This window comes from Silurus aristotelis (assembly GCF_946808225.1).
Source record: "Silurus aristotelis genome assembly, chromosome: 14".
In the NCBI taxonomy this organism is placed as follows: domain Eukaryota; kingdom Metazoa; phylum Chordata; class Actinopteri; order Siluriformes; family Siluridae; genus Silurus; species Silurus aristotelis.
Genome location: NC_139587.1, coordinates 18,370,003 through 18,385,910, shown reverse-complemented (window position 1 = coordinate 18,385,910; position 15,908 = coordinate 18,370,003). Strand labels below are relative to the sequence as shown.

The 15,908-nt window shown below is 37.0% G+C and overlaps 1 long non-coding RNA gene and 2 pseudogenes across 3 annotated transcripts in view; all 3 read right to left on the bottom strand.

The window, feature by feature from the left end:
- The window catches only part of LOC310737323 (tubulin beta-4B chain-like), a 34,742-nt pseudogene extending 32,111 nt beyond the window's left edge, over positions 1-2,631 (bottom strand). The window contains exon 1 of the transcript XR_014538200.1: positions 2,423-2,631. The product of XR_014538200.1 is annotated as a tubulin beta-4B chain-like (transcript). The remainder of the gene's footprint in view (positions 1-2,422) is intronic.
- The window catches only part of LOC310737338 (tubulin beta-4 chain-like), a 79,025-nt pseudogene that overhangs the window by 10,578 nt on the left and 52,539 nt on the right, over positions 1-15,908 (bottom strand). The gene's annotated exons all lie outside the window — the stretch shown is intronic.
- Positions 9,392-15,908, bottom strand: part of LOC310737361 — a 75,777-nt gene continuing 69,260 nt past the window's right edge. Inside the window, exons 2-3 of the long non-coding RNA XR_014536802.1 lie at positions 12,298-12,437; positions 9,392-9,471 (exon numbers count right to left, since the gene is read on the bottom strand). This is a non-coding gene — a long non-coding RNA (uncharacterized lncRNA). The remainder of the gene's footprint in view (positions 9,472-12,297; positions 12,438-15,908) is intronic.

Genomic DNA, 15,908 nt, shown 5'->3' with positions numbered 1-15,908 from the left:
TTGCGCTCAGCTTCAGTAAACTCCATCTTGTCCACACCTTCACCTGTTTACCAGTGCAGGAAATCTTTGCGTCTGAACATGGCTGTGAACTGCTCGGAGACACGCTTGAACAGCTCCTGGATAGCAGTGCTGTTGCCGATGAAGGTGGAAGCTATTTTTAGGCCATGGGGTGGGATGTCACACACATCCGTCTTTACATTGTTGGGGATCCATTCGACAAAGTAGCTGCTGTTCTTGTTCTGCATATTGAGTATCTGCTCATCCACCTACTTCATGGACATGCGGCCACCGTGAGTTAGCGGCCGTGACATGGGTCACAAGCGGCCATCATGTTCTTGGCATCAAACATCTGCTGGGTTAATTCAGCCACGGTGGGGGCACGGTATTGCTGGCTACCCCTGCTGGTCAGTGGGGCAAAACCAGGAATAAAGAAGTGGAGATGAGGGAAAGGCACCAGCTTACGCAGGTCAGCATTGAGCTGCCCAGGAAACCGCAGATGTGATGGATTGAAATATGTATTCAATAGCATAAATCTGCGAAGCAGTAAAGATAGGTTACAAATGTTGTGAATGTTTACAACTGTTTATAAAAGTTGTAAGGTAATTTGTTTGTCATGTTAGTTCATCCGTGTTCATCTGTGTTCGATTAGTTTGGTGCAATCAGATCGATTGCTTTTCCCTGCTTGATCATTAGAGGGAGAACTCGCGGGTTTCTTCATTCTACATAAAGTTTGCAATGGGGAAACATCCGTGTGTTCATGATTTTTCATCTCAATCTTTTCAGGTATTAGTTTGAATGAGAAAAAGGAAATAATGTTTTTATGTGATGATAATATAATGGTTAAGAGTGTAAATGCTAGAATTAGACCGATTGTGTTTTGTTAAAGATGTTTAAATGTGTAAATGTGTGCATGTAGAGGCACGAGCTCAGGTGTGAGATGGCGCAAGGTCCACAAAATGGCGCGAAGCTATATATATTCAGAGAGAGTTTAACCTTTGCATTGTATTTAATGTTTAATCCTGCTAATTTAGTGTTGATTGGTAGATTTGCTGAAAAAAGGTGAATATATTGGGGATAATTGAAGATATTGATGTATTTTCAGATGCAATTCTAAAAAGCTGTATTAATTAATGTATTATTGATTATAAATAACTAATTATATATAAATAACTAAAGGGTATATAATTAACAAGTATTGTAAAATGTGTGAAATGAGAGAAGACCATTTATGTTTGGCAAAGTGTATTATTTGTTATTGTCAACTGTCATGAAAATATAATTCTACATAAAGTTTGCAGTGGGGAAACATCCGCGTGTTCATGATTTTTTTATCTCCCTCTTTTCAGAGGTAAAACATTTGGAGACACCACAGGGATCTACTCTTCAGAGGGTGGTCGTTGCTTACCTGGCAGACAACTTCTGATGCAGTACATCTGTACGTCTGTACTGTTAAGCGTGAGAGATAAAATAATAGAACTGAGTACAGTCACTGAAAAATGAGTCTACAGGGCAAAGCCAATTCACAAAAAAAATAGACTGCAAACGGAGTTGGATGAACTCCTTTTATTTATTTATTTATATATATATATATATATATATATAAAGGCTTACCTGAAGCTTCATTGTAGTAGACTTTGATTCTTTCCCATGACAATCCCATGCTCGTAACTAATGACTTCCCAGAACTTAGGGGACAAAAACATTTTTGTAAAAATGGAGAAGGAGAAAGAGTAGGGGAAGAGAAGAGGAAAACTTTTTTTTTTTTTTTTTATAAATAAAAAATGTGTATTTAAAAAACAAAAAAAACAAAAACAAATGTTGCGTCAACAAAAATTTCCATGAACAACTATACAGACAGGAAGACTGAACCCACATATGCAGGCTGTTCAGGCAGTTTTATCGCACCAAATTAAAAATAAAAACCATTTAGGCATATCTCTGGTGTTTATTATTACATTTGAGAGAGCGAGAGTGTAAAAATGTGGCGTTTGTTATCCAGACTGAGGAGAAATTTCTCCATTTGGAAGCGACCAGAAGCCGGCAGCCATTTTAAGAACAGGGCGTGGCATGTTTAAGCCTTTAGCAGCTGCATTGTTTCGCCGTTAGTTCATTATTGTTAAGCTGTTATCCAACAAATTCATCATTTACTGACTACTAAGCTTCACAATGACTGCTTACCACATGCGAGGATTAGTATTAAAATCGATAGATAACCGTTTATTAAAAAAAAAAAAAAAAAAAAAGACAAAAAAGGGGGGCGCGTAATAAGAGATACAATCATAGAAAATATACCGGATTGTTAAAATAAACGAGACGAAACCTTTCACCATGTCAGAGAAAACGCCCAGGGCCTTCAGAGAGCCTCGGAGACATGCCTAAAAAAATCTATACAAGTGTTAAAATAAAAGACTTTCATTCTTACCTTGGCACCAATTTGGTTGCCGCACTGTCCTACTTGTAAATAAACAATTTCTCTCATTTTGAAACCTTCGTTTTGCAATGCCATGGTGACCTGCGAACTATGCGTTAGTTATGCAGTCTGGGAATGCACCCAAGCGCTTCCAATGGTCTCCACAATACATGCACCCGCCTCCCTTGCAATCTAATTGGTGGAGCCTTTTTTTTTTTAACTTTGGAGCTTTTTTTTTTACTTTTGGCCCAAGTTGCGTATACTCTCTTCTGATTGGCTGATTTTGTTGCTATACGTTTAAAAAATGTTTGCGTCCTTATCTTACCTGCTTATACAGTTATAACGGTTCTTATTAGCGGCAAAAACAACATTTAGTCCAAATCTTTTTTAGTGATGCACTTCAAACAGAAAGACACTTGGGCGAGAGAGACAATGGAACAGTGGTTAATCTAGTCCAACAACAAAAAATTGGTCTCTCTCTTTCTAAGTTATACATACAATCACAATCATGAATGTGAGCATCATGAACAGGAGAAAGAAAGAAAAAATGAAGCAAAATAAAACAAAATAAGAGGTTTGCACCTAAGTACATTAGCACTCTCAAAGATATATGTTCTCCTTTTTCCTTTCTACATCTACAAAGAAGTCAGGGGCAAGGGGAAGAGCTCAAAAAGGCTAAACAAAGAGAACAGTATTTTTTTTTTTTCTCGTTCCTCTTTCTCTTAAATACGATAAGGATGGATGCCAGGCGGTGTAAAACTTTTCCGTAATACCAAGTAATGTAAATCTGATCTTTTCTATTTGAATAAATTGCGACAGGTCATGTATCCAATGAGAATAACTGGTTGGGTGAGGATTCTTCCAATTCAGTAATATAAGTCTCTTTGCTTCTATAAAAGAAAAGGCGAGCATGTTTGATTGTAAGGATGACAAGGAGGGATATGTGGGATTGAGTCCAAATAATGCTATTAGGGGACACGGTTTATTATCTAAAATGAAGTATTCAGAGATTGATTTAAAAATTGATGTCCAGAAAGAGGTCAAGGCTGGGCAAAGCCAAAAAGTATGATAAGAGTCACAAGTTGGATCCAAACCAGGGTTAATCTTAGATAGTTTGGTCTTTGTCCAATACACTCTATGCAACAATTTAAACTAGGGATGCACCGAATATTTGACCACCGAAAATTTTCGGCAGAAAACGACCCAAAGACTTTGATCACCGAAAAAACACGGCCGAAACAGTTTGTTGTGATGACGCAAACAGAAACCGCTGCCTGCACGTGCTTGTCTAAAACATGTCTGCGGTGTGGACGTATTTCAGTATATCTGAGAAAGTCCCACGGATAGCGATTTGCATAACGTAATGCCGAAATTTCAAGAGGGGGTGCGTCTGCAAAAACTTTCTCCACGTCGGGTTTAATTTGAAATCCAAACATCTGATCGCTATGCTGAATATAAGAGGAACGCAAACACACAGAAAAGCAAAACCCCTCCGAGCATGCGCACTCCGTCTGTGGTGGACTGTGGTCTGCGTTTTTGAAAAGGCAGAAAGTTTCGCAGTGATATTGTTGTACTGTATCTTTAAGCAGTTGCACTTGTTCTGAATGCACTTTGTTTTTATGAAAGAACATATTTAATTTTACAACCTTTCAGCAGGCCAGAGGGCCTGTACATTATTATTTAATGTACACATGAGTGCATTTAAGTTAAACATTTAAGACTAAATTTAATTTATTTTATCCTGTGCATTGTTGCAATGTGCTATAAATAAATATTTTCATAATTTGTCATTTATTTATTCTTTAAAACTTTAATATTAATTTATGCAATTGAAATGCCTTGATTCTAGTAAGGTTAGTACACAGTCATAGCCATAAATGCAATGGTAATAATAATTGGCATAATTTCTTTCGGTGTTTCGGTTTTCAGCCTTGCTTTCCTTCTTTTTCGGTTTCGGCCAAGAATTTTCATTTCGGTGCATCCCTAATTTAAACTGTATTAACGAATGACGGGCGCATATAGACGAGGTATGTACACGACCAAGGGCCTTGGACCATTCCTCATCCGTGAAATTGTAATTGAGGTCCGATTCCCAGTTACTCTTTATTTTAGAAAGGGATGAAGAGCCTGACTGGACAATGAATGAAAAAATAGTTTTATAAATATTAGAGACAGTACCCGTACAAAGTTTTGATTCTAAAACTTGATCAATCTCTTGTTTAGGAGGTGGGTGCGGGAAATGAGAGGATGTGTTCCATACAAAATCACGAATTTGGAGATATCGGGGAAAAATTAGTTTTAGGGAGGTTGAATTTTTCTGACAGGTAGGAAAATGTGACATGCATTCTCCTGAAAAAGATCATTAATGTTTACAATGCCCCTTCTAAACCACAGTGCAAAGGATCCGTCCTAGATAGATGGTAGAAAGGAGGGGTTTTTGTATATAGGAGACAGACCTGATGCTGCCTGGAAACCGAAATGTTTCCTAAATTGTTTCCAGATTTTAAGGCTTTGTAGAACTAAAGGATTGGAGGAGTAATTGGATGTCTTCAATGCTAATGAAGAGCATAATAAAGCATGCAGAGGCACGAGTACAGGAACTACATTCTATCTCAACCCATTCCGGAACCCATTGGCACAGGCCATAATGTGACTGGCTCCAGTAGAGAATACTATGGATATTTGCTGCCCAGTAATATATTAAAAAGTAAGGGAGTGCAAACCCGCCTAGTTTTTGGGGCTGTTGAAGAAACAATTTTTGGATCCTTATTGGGCCTCTGTTCCAAATATAATTAGATACTGCTTGATCTAAGGTCTTAAAAAAAATTTTTGGTAAAAAAAAAAAGTGGAATACTTTGAAATAGGAAAATAAATTTGGGAAGAATATACATTTTTATACTATTGATTCTACCTGCCAGAGAGAGCGGAAGAGTCATCCATTTGGCAAGATCTTGCTTGGTTTTCTCTAACAATGCAATAAAATTATGCTTAAATAAGTCACCATACATCCGTGTTATTGTTACTCCCAAGTACCTGAAGTTGTCCGAGGCTAATTTAAATGGTAATGTTGATATTGGAATAGAGCTTGCAGAAGAATTAATTGGAAAAAGCTCACTCTTATGTAAGTTTAATTTAGAACCAGAGACACCACTAAATTGATTTAAAATATCTAAGACGTAGGGAAGAGACGATTCTGGATCTGAAACATACACCACTATGTCATTCGCATGAAGAGAATTCTTTTATTTCCTGCTCTAATAATACCAGTGATATTGTGGTTATTACGAAGGGAGATCGCGAGAGGTTCTATAGCTTAAGCAAACAGAAGAGGGGATAGTGGGCAACCCTGTCTGGTGCCACGGTAAAGAGTAAAATTACCTGAGCTAACACCGTTCGTTCTCACGGACGCCAAGGGAGAGGAATATGAGTTTTACCCAGGACTCAAATCTATCACCAAATTCAAATTTTTCTAATGTAAAAAATAAATAGTCCCACTCAACTCGATCGAATGCCTTCTCTGCATCGAGAGAAACCAAGGTCCTCAGGCATAGAAAAGTCAGATAAAGGGAAAATATATTCATAATCCGTCTGATATTAAAAAAACCCTGCCTATTTTTAATATCCGGTCTGGTCTGGGTGAATGATGTCTTGGATAACAGTTTCTAATCTAAGAGAGAGAACTTTTGCCAACATTTTTACATCCACATTGAGGAGTGAGATTGGGCGGTACGATCCACACTACAACGGATTATTATCGGGCTTTAATAGGAGAGAAATTGACGCCTGACGTAAAGAGGGGGGTAGGTAACCGTCGTTCAGAGACTCTTCAAAGACCGAGAGGAGCTGAGGGGAAAGCTTTTTAAAAAAAACTCTGTCGGAAAACCGTCTGGGCCCGGAGATTTTCCACTCCGCATTTGTGGTATAGATTGCATAATTTCTGTTAAGATAATAGGTTCGTCCAATTTGGCTTTTGATTCGCTATCAATTTGGGGGATGTTAAGATTATCAAAAAAACAACTGATAGCGTTAGAATCCTCAAAAGATTCTGACTGACCCTTTCATTATATAACGAAGGAGTTGGGTGGCTTGCATAATCCTGATCTAACATGCCAATTTGCTCAGAGAGTTCGAGAAGCCTCTTATTACGGAGTCTCTTGATATGAGTAGAGTAAGAAATAATTTCTCCACGTAAATAAGCTTTGAGTGTTTCCCAAAGTAAAGATGTAGAGATTCCTTCTGTTGAATTAATTTCAAGAAATGTAGAGATCTTTTCTGAGAGAAACTGAACAAAGTGGTTATCTGACAAAAGTAATACATTCATTTTCCAAGCATATAAGGACCTATAGCAGCCAGGGGGAGCCAGTTCGAGAGTTACTGGAGCATGATCGGAGATAATTATACTTTCATAAGAGGAAGACTTTACTGAAGGGATGAATTTACTGTCAATGAAAAAAATAATCAATACGTGTGGTGAGCTGGAGAGAAAAAGGAAAAGACTCTAGAAAGGGGGTTCAGAAGACGCCACACATCCGTCACTCCGTACAACTCTAAAAGGGAGTTAATTATTTTCGAAGATCGGGATGGGAGAGCTGATTTTGGAGATGACCTGTCCAAAACAGTGTTTAGAACACAATTAAAGTCACCTCCCATAATTAGTTGATAAAAATTTAAGTCTGAAAGTTTAGAGAAAAGCTTAATAAAAAAGTCTGGATTATCCCAGTTAGGCGCATAAATGCTTGCCAAAGTAACTTGGCAATTATAAAGGGAGCCTGAGACAATCACATACCTTCCATTGGGATCTGAAATAACATTTGAGGGGGTAAACGGGGTATTCTTATTGATTAGGATGGCGGTACCTCTAGCTTTACAATTATATCCCGAATAAAAGATCTGTCCCACCCAGGACCTGAGCAAGCTTTTGTGGTGAGAGATCTTTAAATGAGTTTCCTGTAAAAAAAAAAAAAAAATACCTTGGCTTTTAAGTTGTTTAAATGAGAAAATATTTTACACTCTTTACCTTATTATTTAAGCCTTTGACATTCCAACTAATCATTTTAAACCTGCCCCCAGTAGCTTGGTGCATATCAGGCATTTTTAGTCACCAAAGGTTTAATAGAGTCAATAAATTGGTCAGGGTTTTTTAAAGAGAGAGCATTAGAGAGAAGAGCAATCAAAAACAAGATGATCGAAGGTGCACAAAACAAACAAACAAAAATAAAAGCATAAACAAGCCCTATCCCCTCTGAACATCCAGAGTGGACATAGGGTCTAACACCCATAGCTACTACAAACCTAACTGGAAACAGTCAGATACAAAAGAAAACAACTAACAGGTTCCTTCAATTATTGGCTGCCCTTTCGGCAGTGCTCCGTGAACTGAATTACGATATGTACAAGTTATCAGCAGTGTGTTACATATGACAATTAACGTGGCCTTATGTAACAAATACAGACAGAACACAAAATTTTACTCTTCTTATTTTTTCGTTTACTTTTTTACTTTTACTCTACTTTATAAGCTTCGGGTAAATTCTGCTCGTCAGGCCCTGTTCGCTGTAGTCTTGATGGAAGCAGTGAAAAAAATCCATCGCTGCCCGCGGAGTGTGGAAAACATGTCGCTGTCCCTGAAAGTCGACACGGAGTTTATTGGGATGCAGCATTCCATAGGTGACGCCCATGCTGCGAAGAGAAGCTTTCACGTCCTTAAACTCAGCACGGCGCCTCACCACCTCAGCCAAAATGTCCGGGAAAATACGAATCACCGCCCCATTGAATTCTAGAGAGCCCCGTTCACGACTAAGCTTCAATATAAGTTCTTTAGTTTAATAATGGTGGAGTCGGACAAGCATATGCCTAGGATACTGACTTTCATTTCCCTCTCCAGTGCGTACCTCCACCTCTCCAGGCTCTTCTCAACCTGCTCCCTACTCTCACCACAAATAAATTATTTATTATTATCATCCGCAAACATCATAGTCCATGGAAACTCCTGTCTGTCAACCTGTCCCTCACCACTGCAAACAGGAAAGTGCTCAGAGCGGATCTATGATGCAGTCTAACCTCCACCTTGAACCAGTCCGTCGTTCCAACTGCTCACTTTACTGCTGTCACACTTCATGTCTTCATACATGTCCTGGCCCACTCTCACATACTTCTCTGACACAACTGACTTCCTCATACAATACCACAATTCCTCTCTCAGCACCCTGTCATATGCTTTCTCTAAATCCACAAACACAACTACTTCTGTCATCTGGTCCAACCAACTTTCCACTCTTCATCCTCTTAATCGCTGCTTCTTCCTTCATAATCCTATCCACTTCCTGCTTCACCACTTCCACACCATCCAACCTTCTCTCTCTCTCATTTCTCATTCATCTGTTGCTCAAAATACTCCTTCCATCATCTCAACACACTCTTATCACTAGTCAACACATTTCCATCTCCATCCTTTATTGCTCTAATTTGCAGCACATCCTTTCCAGCTCGGTCCCTCTGCCAGCCAATTGGTATAAATCCTTTTTTCCTTCCTTTAGTTTCCAACTTCTCATACAGCTCCTCATATGCCTTTTCCTTGGCTAAGAGTGCACTGGCTTGTGCAACCCTAATGGCTGGGTTACTTGTATTGGGTTCAACAATTTTGGTTAATCAAAAGTTCACTAGATAAATAAGTAGCCTATAAATAATGCCGGCTTGTTCCTAAAGTGTTCTGATGCAGGAAATCGAGAAATAGAATCTAAGAATTATCAGCATCAGAAAGCATTTATAAATTATCTTTAATATCTGAAACTGAAGCAACACACATCCCTACAACATAAATGTACACTGTTTTTTTTGTTCGGTACCACACAAGGCCATGCTCCTGCTCTCTCAGTCTAAACTTTATAAAACATAATAATGAGATGTACCACTAATTCTGGGGTGTAGTACAAACTAGCCTATAACCTATTTTTCTATAACAGAAAAATAAAGAAAGTGTAACAAATGTTTGTTGTTTGTTTCAATATGTTCACAGTTGCGAGTCTTCCTCTGAATCCAGGCCACATTTCCCTATGTTTCATCTGCAAAAAGAGAACAGGAAAAAAGACATATTAGTAATTTGATGTTTGAACCACATTTACCTAATTTATATTTTACTTTGAAATAAATTTCTTCTTTGACTATGAAAGTAGCTTGCCTGAAATGCTAATGAGAAGTCTCTACTATAGACTGAACTAAAATACCTTAATAATTTTATCCCTCTTTCTCTTGGTAATCATGAATCATGAATGCTTACTGGTAACCTGCCAATCTGCATTTCTGAGTTAAGTATGTGTTTTTGCTTGTCTTTGTGATGAATCTTAGAAACGTGTTTTTAAATTTGAACTACACACAAGCTTTCCTATGCTAATTTGTAGTTGTATAAAGTACATGCTGTAATGCCAACCAGATGAATTGTTAAACTATACAAATAGTATTTTTGTAGAATATTAACCTGTTAGCCTCCAACACTGATTTTGGGACTTACAGCTGAAATGCCCTACCTAACTGTAAATGTTAAAAGTTCCTGATAAAAGTGGGCTTCATACACAATTTAAATATCTCTAAAAAGAAGACACTTTGAGCTTTACTGTCCATTATTCACTGTTGATATTGTTAAAAAAAAAAAAGTTATAGATGATTAAGTACTGTAGAAAAAAACTTCCTTAAATATTTTTTTTTTCCTTTCATATATAAATACATGAAATCAGTCCTGGAGCAATCCAGAAAAGTACTGGCCACATGTCTCATGAGTTTATATTTCTAATTTTATGAAGATTTCATAACAAATGAGATTCCTACAAACATTTATCTGAGACTGTCTCATACTTCCTCCCCTGTTTGAGAGACACCTGCTAAACTCAGGTGATCATTCATACTCTATTCATACAGTCTGCATATTAAAGGCTTTTGTTATACATGTTTGGGGCTATTGATATTGATTTGGCATTTATATTGATGGCCAGGTAGCCAGACAAGCCATTGTTCTACAGACATGGCCATTCATATTAATGTCTGGCCATTCCAATCTCAACAACACACACACACACACACACACACACACACACACACACTTACTTTTCAAGCATTTCTCTTATAAAAACAAACAGGCAATAAAACCAATAAAATCGTATAATGCTATAAGGGGAGATTTATTGTAACTTACAGATGTAGAGCTCCATGTCTCTGTTGTTACTCCGCCCCAAAAATATTTTCCACATCGCTGCTTTTTGTGCAAATCTCAGATAAAAACTTATTTGATTGTACATTTTTTTTAATTGTTTTCTTTTTTTTTGTAAACAAAGTCCAGTTAGCACGAGCTATAAACAGCTGTTTATGTTGACCTGAGAGCTGCATCACTTCCTGGTTCGTCACTGCTTCTTCGATGCTTCAGCCAGTAATAGTTTGTAAAGAGTAATAAAACCATTCCTCACACACGTGGAGAATAAAATCCTCCCATATATCGTTAGAATCCTGCCCTTATTGGCTATTATTATTATTATTATTGGCTATTATTATTATTGGCCCTTATTGGCTATTGTATTATCCCATATATCGTTAGAATCCTGCCCTTATTGGCTACATTGTCCATCAGTCATTTTGTTTCCATAATGCTACTGGCTGGGGGAAAATAAATGTTTGAAATGAAATGAGGCGCATAAAAAAAACATGGCGACACCTGCAGAGAGAGAGAGGAGACTCCACCCAAGATTTATACTCTCTTACTTTTTTATCATTTTTTTTTTACTTTTTTGTGGTCTCAACCGTTTTGTAACACTATATTCTACCATCCATATTTGTTTTTTGTCACCAAGATGTCGTGTTTTATATGAAAGTTATTCAGAAATATATAAACAAAAACACCAGCCGAAGTTCTTTGATGTAAACAAAGGAATAAACATCTAAATTACAACACCATTTTTTGTTTGGAGCAGAAATGCTTTACGTCATGTTGTTCACTGGACCTTTATCTTTCCTAATAAACCGGGATTAGCAGTGGATGTGTTTGTGACTCGTTATTACAATAATGATGTAAGTAGTGCGTTTTTTTTATGCATGTTGTTGTGTACTGCTCACACAAATTCAGCAAATACATTCGTTATACGTTTTCCATTGAAAAACAGTGATCTGAAATCGCTGCTTAAGACTTAGAGCTTTAGAATGATGTATAGTTAGTCATGGTTACTCTTCTCCCTATTTATTTAATCTATTGCTAAACATTAACACCTGTGAACAATTGGCTATTAGTTGCGTTCACACAACCACGAAGCCTAAGAGGTTAAATAAACTGACTGGACTATAGTCACAAATCTTCATGCATACAACACTGTTCACAAGACCGTGACCTTCTGATAATTGTACAGCAAATAACAGTATTCATACATTAGAAACTACAATATTTATTTTACATTATATATTATACATATTTACATTTGTTCTATGCAAAAACTATATTTCAAGTTCCTGCTCCAGTGTTTCATTCCCCATTTTACATTTAGTTGGAAATCAACAAATACAAAAACTGGTTTATAATAATGGTTAATATTGCTCTTTACATATAATAGTCCATGTACTTATTTTAGTCACTTATGCATCTATCTACTAACACATTTTTCTGCTATCATTACATGTATGGAAAACCTCTCATATCATGAGGAAATAAATTATTTAGGTTATATTTACCTCAACGAAATGGAAAAGTAAATGTATTAATCGTTACGCTCTTTCGAAAATTTTGTGATTTTATGTCCTAATACATTAATTTGGATTTGTTCATTTTTAGCTTTTGTTTTTCTTCCCTTTCATGTGGCAGTCCCTATGTAATGTCCCTGTGATGTGGCAGTGTGAGATCAGTGAAACAACCCCACCTTCAGATGAGGAGGTGGAGCAGGAACAGAAGGCTATGATGAAGGTTAAATGTCATGATGGGCCTGATGATGCAGCTCCTGCAGGCTCTGCTCAGTGCTTTCTAGCAGGCTAGTAATTGTATCCACACAGTTTGGTTGCACTAAATGGACATAAAAGAACCATGGTGTAAAAGAAAAACATCAAAGACTTACTGAAACACAATGGAAATTAATGTCAGTGTATAATCACTACTCTTCAATCCTCTGCCCCCGGTCTGGCCCCCACATCTATACCTGAAAATAGTGTGATTTATAATTAAATGTATTGGCCACTGAGTATATGAAACTTCAGCAAAAGACACTTTAACACTACAGACAGAAGGTTAGAAGTAAGCAAAGCGTATGATCATTACTACTCAATCAATGTGTCAGCTCATAAATTTCAGTACAATTCCATTACTTACCCACGTGTGTGGTATAAGAAACTGTGTGCCTTTTTCTTTTGATGTCCTTAGTTATTACATTAGTTTAATAAATCTTTTTTACCACATTGGGAAAATCTTTTTTACAAAATAAAATAATGCAATAATTATACTGTGTCAAAAACATATGTGCCTGCTCTGCACTTGGCACTATTTGATCAAGTGACATTCACAAATGCTCGATAGGAACAGAGCACATGGGCATGATTCAGCGTGAAGTCATTGTCACAGATTGTGCCCCACTTGCTATTATTGAACATCACCCAGCTCTTGTTTAGCGGGAAGGGATCCACACACAACTAAGTATTAGCACTGCATCCCATACACTCACTATTGTCAAGTAAAGGACAGGGTTATTTTTGTGTGAACTGAGAGTCCCTTGCACATACCTTACTTTGTCAGAGCCAAGAACAAACCTCTAGGGACATAAAATACATATTTTTTATCTTTAATGTTAAAGAGAACCTTGTGGATACTTACCAATACTTGACTGATGTGAATTACATATTTCTTTTCAGGAATGGCTTGAAAAAGGTGTCGTCCATCTATGTATGCAATTAATGGGACACAAGCAAGTCAATATGGCATTATGCAATACTTATAATGGCCAGTTGTGTCATTTATTTCCCTTCCTTGATGGTGATGAATTTGGTTGTGATTTTGGCTGCTCTGAGCTGATTTACTAGTGGTAAAGGATAGTTATACTTAATCGTGTTCTGGTCCAACCCTATGATAGTTCATACAGGGTCTGGACCACCTTTTTTCATCCTGAAAAAAATCAGCTAATACTCTTGACCTTTGAGGGGAAAGCTCACAAGTGTATCCCTCATAGGTTGGTAGCAGGTAGGTGTGGTTTATCGGAGGCATGGTTCCAGGCATGAAGACCTTAAAGAATTCATGATATTATGTTGGAATTTTACTTTGTAGGGGGAGTCATGACTTTCAGTGGAGGAATGCTGTGAAACATATGTTCATAAAGACATGTAAGTTCGGTAAGTAAAGTTAGATTCAGACCATAGGAATACATCACGTTAGGAGATGGATCAATCCACCTGCTGCAACAAGAGTTCTGACCTCCAGAGTGAATTCAACAGCACATCTTCCTGAATCATAGACAGGTGTTGTTCTTCAATGTTCTTGCTTTTAAATTGATAATTGAAAAAGATATGAAAAATCACTTGATGAATTGTTATAAGACAAAATGTGCTCTAACCTGTGTCCATACTACTGTTGCCTAGCTCAGTGCCTTGTCCATGAACAAATTGATGAGCCAAAAGGAATTGCTAAAATGTTTGTCTACGCAACATCAAATAAGATATATGCTTATATAAGATATATAAATCCTGAACCAGAGCAAAAATAAAAAACTAATGAGCAAGTGTTCAAAGTGTAAACTACTTTCGATTTGAGGGCATTTCGCTTCCATCTGGGTCTGCATCACTGGTGTCTGTCTTGTCTGTTTTCTTTCTTGTGAGATTAGCACATTTGTTCTCATCCTTTCAATCATTCATTGCAGTAGTTTCCAGAGCTCAATTTTTTCCCCATGCCTTATTTATTTATTTATTTATTTTTTACTCAGTAACAGATATGATTTATAATGTATTATTTTAAGTAAGTGCAATACTTTAAACAAAACATAATTAAAAGTACAATTACAGATTTTAAAAACTTCTTTAGAAAGTAGAAGTACAAAAAAAATAACTATTACAGTAAAGCGAGTAAATGTAATTTGTTTCTCCCCTGGTATAAATTGAGATCAACATTCTTTTCCTAATAGGTGTATCACCTGACTAAAATTCAGATCAAGAATATTCAATGTAATCTAATCAGAGTTTAAGTTACAAGCTAATTTTGATTTAAAAGACATTGGACTTTTTGGTGTTTTGACCAAAAAGTCATTAGCATTAGCATAAAACCCTTTATATATTTTATTTTGTACGCGTTTTGGTTACCGAACCTTACACTCTAGATAAAGTGTTGTTTATTGTGACATGTACGTTGGTGTTATGAATGTGTTCAATACAAATCCTACCCTGAATTTATTTCCAGCTCATACATAACACACAGAAAGAGTATGTGTTTGTTTGATTTGTATTTTCAATAAAAGAACCTGGGCCAAGTTGGTCCCTTGCTAAATGTTAACCTCTATTTTAACCTAAGTGAATGTTTGACCATTTCCTGAGTTTTCCTGAACGACTCATGTCATGTTATATCATATAATGTCATGTCATTCTCCTCCTTATTGCTTTCAGTGTGAGAACAATGCAATCATTTGAGCCTTGTTTCTTCCCAGGCTGTCATGCCTCCTGAACAAGGAACCTCTCATCTCACTTTGTCCTTATACATTTCACCCTGCTGAGAGCAAAGCATTGGCCATACTCCATTGCCCTGTTCTGCAGAAATTTGCTTCATAAGCACTCCTTTCAGGTAGCAGGTTAAAGTTGCTGATTTGGTCTGACGCTAGAGTATAGTATGCCCAGTGACTGTGGGAATCATTAAGCCTGATCATTCAATATATTCTCAATTCCAAAGCAGTCACTGACCAACTTGTGTCACCACTAATAACCACACAGACAGTTTATTGAGCATTACAATCGACTTGGCATAATTACCACTCTGTGAATGAACACAGCCAGAGGAACACATTAGCACAAAAAAAGTGTGTTAATTCCTCTGTCACACAGGGTAAAATTTCTAATGTGACTCAGATATATGAAAGTGAAGTTATTAGTTTGGCCACATATTATGTATGATAGCTCATGTCTAAATCTATGTGATGGATTTATTTCTTGAAATGGTAGGGGTTGCATTGAAATATGTCTGTTGTTTCAGTGCCTTGAACCTAAATTGAACCTAAAACTTATTATTTAGCAAATCCAAAGAATAATTTAGTAATGATGTTAAAACTGATAAGAAAATGTTTGAATGTTCTGACTTGCATCTCAAGAATGGAATCAGCACCAGACTTCCAGAACACAGTTGGCTTGCAAACATGGCTGCCACAAACACCAAACCTATGAACTCTGTCATGTTCAAGCTTACATCATTCTGATAACACACACCTGTACAATAAATTTCCCCTAACTTCACAACAGTCAGCTATCGAGAAAATGGCAGCATTAAATTAATATATGGTACTGATGATACTCA